The sequence below is a fragment of the Filicampus tigris genome, chromosome 8 (genome assembly GCF_054856515.1).
Source record: "Filicampus tigris isolate MCC_2025a chromosome 8, RoL_Ftig_1.0, whole genome shotgun sequence".
NCBI classification, from domain to species: Eukaryota; Metazoa; Chordata; class Actinopteri; order Syngnathiformes; family Syngnathidae; genus Filicampus; species Filicampus tigris.
In genome coordinates, this window is record NC_141224.1 from 14,607,947 (window position 1) to 14,614,279 (window position 6,333).

The window sequence follows — 6,333 nt, forward strand, 5'->3', positions numbered from 1 at the left end:
GTTAACCACTGTAAATCTAATCAAACACCCCTTTGTGCTTTTGAAAAATGCTAACAAAAGCCAAAGATAAAGCAAAATTAGTTCATCTTTTGATGCTCGCTGAACTGACCTCAACAAGCTCCAAAAAAAAACCCCACACACGCTCAAGAGTTAATCCCTGAAATTCTGACATCCCACATGTTATAATAACATAAATGCAAGCAATGTGGCCTCCAAATATGACAATGCCATTTGTCATAGAGATCTTTGGTGTACTTACATATATTGTATACAGCCCAAAAAAAAAATCACAGGCATGATATCGAATATTTCTATTAAAAATAGTGATTTAATTAGCTGATTTCTACTCAAATTAGACATTATTGAGGTTTTGGAGAAAGAAAGACCAAAACATTATTATTGACTGAGGTGTATGTTTTTTGAATTGGAATATACAGTATAATGTGTTTTAGTTGCATGTTAAAACACGTGTATGCTTTTTTAAAATCAGTTCGATATTTAATATGCTGAAGTGTGATATTCACCACAGCTCTTAACATTTTTATCCTTTTGAAATAGGTGTTATAAAAAAAAGAAAATAAAAGCCAAAGAAAAAGCAAAATGAGTTCATCCTTTGATGCTTGCTGAACTTGCTGAAAAAAATAAAAGGCCCAAAATAAAGCAACATACAAACCCAGAGTTAAGCCAGCTCAATATTTGAATAATCCATACACACACACACACACACACACACACACAAAGCTTGTCGTTTTCAAGCATAAAATACAAAGTTGATGTTTCTGAGCGAAGAAAGAAAAACTCAATTCCTCGCCATCCAATATAAAATCTCAGCTTCAGTCCTTCCACAATGTGGACCTCCTACTTTTGAAACGTGATCTACACCCACTGGCCATAGCATTAGGTACACCGGCACAATTCAATAAGAATTATTTAACCACGTTTATTCTTGTAGTTTGCAATGCACTGCATAGAATTACAGACTGCAATGTTGGTTGCCTCCCCCTCAAGATTTTCACTTGTCATCTGCATCAATAGACTCTTCCATGCAGCATGCAATGAAATGCGGCCATATACAAATAAATAAACGTGTCTTTATAACTGATAGCAGAGACCTTGATTTAACTTGCTCTGATAAGAGTTTTAAATCTGGCCCGGGTGTGTGTACCTCATAAAGTGTGCAGTTAAGAGGGACGTGAGCCATCATACAAAAGCCATGCACATCCTCTTGAGAGTGAATGCACGCAGAAGACAATTTGTCCTTTTATTGCAGTAGAGAGAGAAAGCCGCATTGCCAGAGGGGATTACAGATACAGACGGTTCCTGATCCTGTCCCTGAAGGCGCTCGACTCCCCGGGTATTAATCCCATTGCCTTCATTAACCTGGTGGCCCACCAATAGTGAGGCTCACACTGATAATTAATGTGTCATTACCTCCACTTACAAAGCTCCCCCTGTTGCTCCTGCACTTGTGTCAAACACTCTTATCCTGTTAAGTGGATTCCCGGAAGGCAGGATCCTTTTGTGGAAGCGAGGCAAGTCAAATTGACCATCAACACCCTGTTCTAGCGCAGTCGTTCGGCGCTTATGTCAATAAATTAGAGAGGAAAATGCACTACATGTGAGTTTCCTTGCGTTTTGAAAGAAAGAAAAAAAAAATGTGGTATTAAAATCTTCAGTGGAACCTCTGAGGTTGAACGCAATCAGTTACGGGACGCTGGTCGACCTCCTGTTTGGATTTAGGAACTATTTTCCTCATAGGAAATAATGGAGATGGAATCACTCGTTCTTTTGCAGCAGTTGCTGCTATAGTGCAACCTTTATTAACCGTACAGTCAAAGCGTTCTTTACGTAAAAGAAGTTATGTGCTACATATTAAAATGAAATAAAACTAATATATTTGATAAAACTACGCAAACTTTGATGACTAAAATAAATTCAACTAATAACATTAAAATAGGAAACATTGATGTATTGGATGGATGTTTACGACAAGATTCTGAAGGCCACAAACCTTTTGTCATTTTTGTCATTTAACTCATTCACTGCCATTGACGAATTTACTTGTCTTTTCAATCCCAGTAATTTATTTATATTTTTTTCAATTTTTTTTCAAACGTTAGGGTAAAAGAGGGTCTGAAAATGTATGGCAGTGAATGAGTTAACTGTCAAAAAAGTGTAGAGAAAAAAAACAAGTAAACCACTGTTGATTTTAAAACAATGGTGTGCCTATAGGAATGTTTGCACATATTTCCCACATTGCAATGAAGTCTGTAATCATGAGCACATTTATCCTGTTTGCAACCACTGGTAACCTTCTGTGGCGGCAGATGTTTAGCGTGACTCTTGAGCAGCAGAGGTTTTATCTGGGCCCATGCGGGTCCATCCCCCCCATTTTGTGATTTCAGTGGTATTTGAATTCAAAGTTCCATTGCACAAACTGCATATAAATTGTCGATTGGCTGGCCTGATTCAAGTTTTAAGGCCCAACCTTCACAGAAAGAGATTAAATAAACTGAGAACTCTGTGCTCATATATTCTTTTAACGTGTTATAATCACTCAAGCTGGGCAAAAATCAACAAAAAGCAGTCCTCAATTTCACAAATATCTTTATTGCAAACTTTATACTTTGAGAAGACGAGGTTTACGTATGTATGGTGTAAACATAAATGAAGTATGTATGCTGTTGTGTTTATCAAAATCAATTAGATTTATATGGTGTCAAATTGTACATATCCCAGGGCACTGTAGATATACGGAGCAAGCCCAGACAGCATAAGAACATAATACAACATTCCACTATGAAAACCAACATCATCAATCATGTTTTCATTGTTTACTGTGGTGAAATGTAATAACAAGGCTCGTGTTTGTTGTGTAGTGTTGCTTGGTTGTAATGTATCACTGAAGTTGTGACTTACAGAAAACTGTCCTTTCTGACATTCCAGCTGCCGTGTCATGGCGACGCACCATCCCACCGATAAAGGAACCATTTGGATGTCAACAACCATGGCCCATTCACACGAGAATTTAGTTGCATTTCATACAGAAAAAGTAATGCTACAATTTGTACACAATTTCTTTCTACACTGAATGTTATGAAAATAATGTCCTAATCCCAAATTGGTATGAAATTTAACATGTTTTGAGCCCTGTCACCAACACATTTTTTTTGGAATCAATTATCCTATCAATTATTACCTCGATTACCAGAGATGGGTAATCCAGGTCCAAAAAGTAAAAACCCTGCCACAGTTTGGCTTTAGTCACAGGCGCTCCTACTCAGGGAGCTCGTTTACCTGCCAGTTGAGTAGTAGCACCTGTGGCTAAAGCCAAACTGTGGCAGGGTTTTTACTTTTTGGACCTGGATTACCCATCTCTGTCGATTACTTAAGTATTGTCAAAAATGTTTTGCGGTCAACACAACCCAGTTGGTCGACTTTATTTCCCAGCCCTACTATACAGTAAGCCATGCTTATGGATCACGGACCCAACATTTGTCTTTTGCGTGTCGATTTAGGGGTTCACATTTGGGGGTTCACACACCGGACCCACAAAATAACCCTTTATGATGCCAGTAAGTAACATGCTAAACTTTTCGAGATATTCAATACTAAATTTGACCAAGTTTATACGCTAATATCTTTTGTATTATTTTGATTTATATCATGACTATGCAATTGCAAAGGCCCAAAAAAACTCGTTATCAGAGTTTGTCTGCTGTGTTTCCTATCACTAATTTACATGTACTGTGCATGTCAGTGATATGACATATCAAGATGCATTCTAATCATTTGGGTGTTCTCAAAAACTGTACTAAAAATACCATTAAACTGCTGTATAATGTCAATGTTCTGTACATTCCCAATAAATAAATAAAAAAAGATTTCTTATTCGAGTCTGACTGCACTTTTTGCTGAACGCCCCACTACAGATAATGGCTGTAAGATGACACAAAGCCTTGCTTATCTCCTTGTCATCTGGGTACTACTCTCAGATGACCTTAGTGGTAAATCAAGTTCAAAGAGGACGACTGGTGTTTGGCAGATAGTTTTACATGAGGGCAGTGGGAGAGAAGCATGTTTGGTCAACCTCTGCCTCCTCCCTCTTTGATTCGGAGTATTCTTTGACCTCTGAAAGAGCAACACCAACCCACTCAGACACACTTGATAAGCCGCTTAATGACTTTGCAATAATTCAAATGATTAAAGGTAAGACCACCAAAGCAAAAGAGAATTGTTTACAGTGCGCTTGCATCACAACACTCTTAAAAATAGGAACGTTTTTCCCAGGGGCTTTCCACTACTTTCACATACAGACATCAAAACAATACATAGTGCCAAATTGGCAATGACACGTCATTGCGCAACATGCCCGTGCTCCAACTACTTGTCTTTCATAAATGATTTGTTTTACGTTCCTAAATTACATATTTATGCAAAGGGACTCTAAAGAACGCAATGCTGGTGTAAACAGTACAATTACATAAAGTAAAACCGAAACTCCACACAATGTGTGTCCGCACCAATGTGGATTTGGAAATAAGGGCACGCTCACACAGGGCGGGACGCATTTATTATATGACACATCTATGTTGCGTCTACTTGCGTAAGCAAGCGTACTGTGAGCTTTGAAATTTTTGTGTGCAATGCAAGGGGAAGGCTGCACAGGCACCTGTTGGTGCCGTGTAAGGTTCACATTCCTTCACAATTTACGGTAGCATGACGATTATAGACTGCAGCCCTTTGAACTCCAATTATCACAAAATGTCGTCAATATATTGTGTAATAATTTAGAGGCCGCTATATGCCCACCCCGAGTCACAACGAGATGATGAATGTGCTGTTATTGTTTTCATTGTTCCTTTGATAGAATTCACAGGCACGAGGGCCTTCAGAAAACTGATGTTGAGATTAATTGAAAGTGATCGCTAATGCGTCATTCTGGTTAAATTTGGCCACAAAAACACTTGGCTTGGCTTGAAGTTGTCAAAACCCAGTTTTGAAAAATGGAACATAACGTAACTCAAATGGACTCAAACACCCTCGTTTATTGGCCTCATCTACCACCTAAATTGACCATCGGACAGGGAAGCTTTTGCTTTTAAACATTGACCCAACTACCAGTGAGGTTGTAAAAGCACGGAATTTAAATCATTTCTGAGCTTCAGCACTGGCTGCCTCCTAATTTATCACATGGCACCACACCTGCTTCCTTAGGCGCTTACTCACCATTCATGTGTCATCTTGAAACCAGCCTGCTGTTGTCTCTATTCTTACGCAGCACTTACATCACAGGTCCTGGATTGAACATTCCTTGAGTTGATGTTCAAACCACAACAGAGGTGGGAGGAAGTCGCATATGTGTAAGTCATAAGCACGCCTCCAGTTTTAACCTTCAAGTTTCAAGCATGTCCCAAGTTACTGTGACAAAAATCAAGCAAGGCAGTTCGGGTCCCCGCTAAACTTCAAGCGAGTCGAGGCATTACATGAATTATATTGGGTTTAATTTTTGCTCGTGACAACGGGACCTAGTCCTGCTATCCCCCATGAATAATTTTGCGCAGACAGAATTGTTGCTTCAGCTGCACAATCTCATGAGTACTAATACAAAAAAATGTATCAATAATTCTGTGGTTGCAAAGATAATAATTCTTACTTGTGATTGACCCGGTCTGAAAGTTTTTAACAAAATTCAGCAAGTGTACCTAATGTTGTGGCTTGTAGCATGCATTTAGTCCTTTTAAAATGCGTAACTAGAGAGGTCTCTCGTCTGTGATTTGACGAGATGATTGATACACAAGAGATCACAGGCAGAGAAAGAGAAGAGATTTGTTTTCATTTTGTCCAAACATCCAATCAATTTGTCGAGTCGGGAAATATGCACGAATGATTGGTGAAGACTTGTTTTGTTTTCTCCCCCGGAAATTGAAAATCCAACATTTAAAAAGATGGTTGATTATTTAACTAATCAAAGCGGTGTTTATTATTTTATAGACAGAGGCAAGTAAAAGGAAAGAAAGGAGTCTACTTTTTTACTTAAAAAAAATCACACCAAATGTCAACACTAAAGCAGTTGAGTCTGAATATTGTTCTTCTGTTTTTGAAACAGCCTACAACATCATCCCAAAGCTAAGAAGTACACGTGGTGCATTCATTTTCCAGAGTCTACGTCTCAATTTTATTGGACGCCCTTCAGCGAAAACAGAAAATGTGTTTATTTTGTGTTACGAGCATATATCACGTTAAGCGAATGATTAATGTATTGTAATTGGATTGCTTTTATGTGGACAAAATTTAAGTGTTACTGTGACGTTGGTGGAGGTTTTTGTGGGG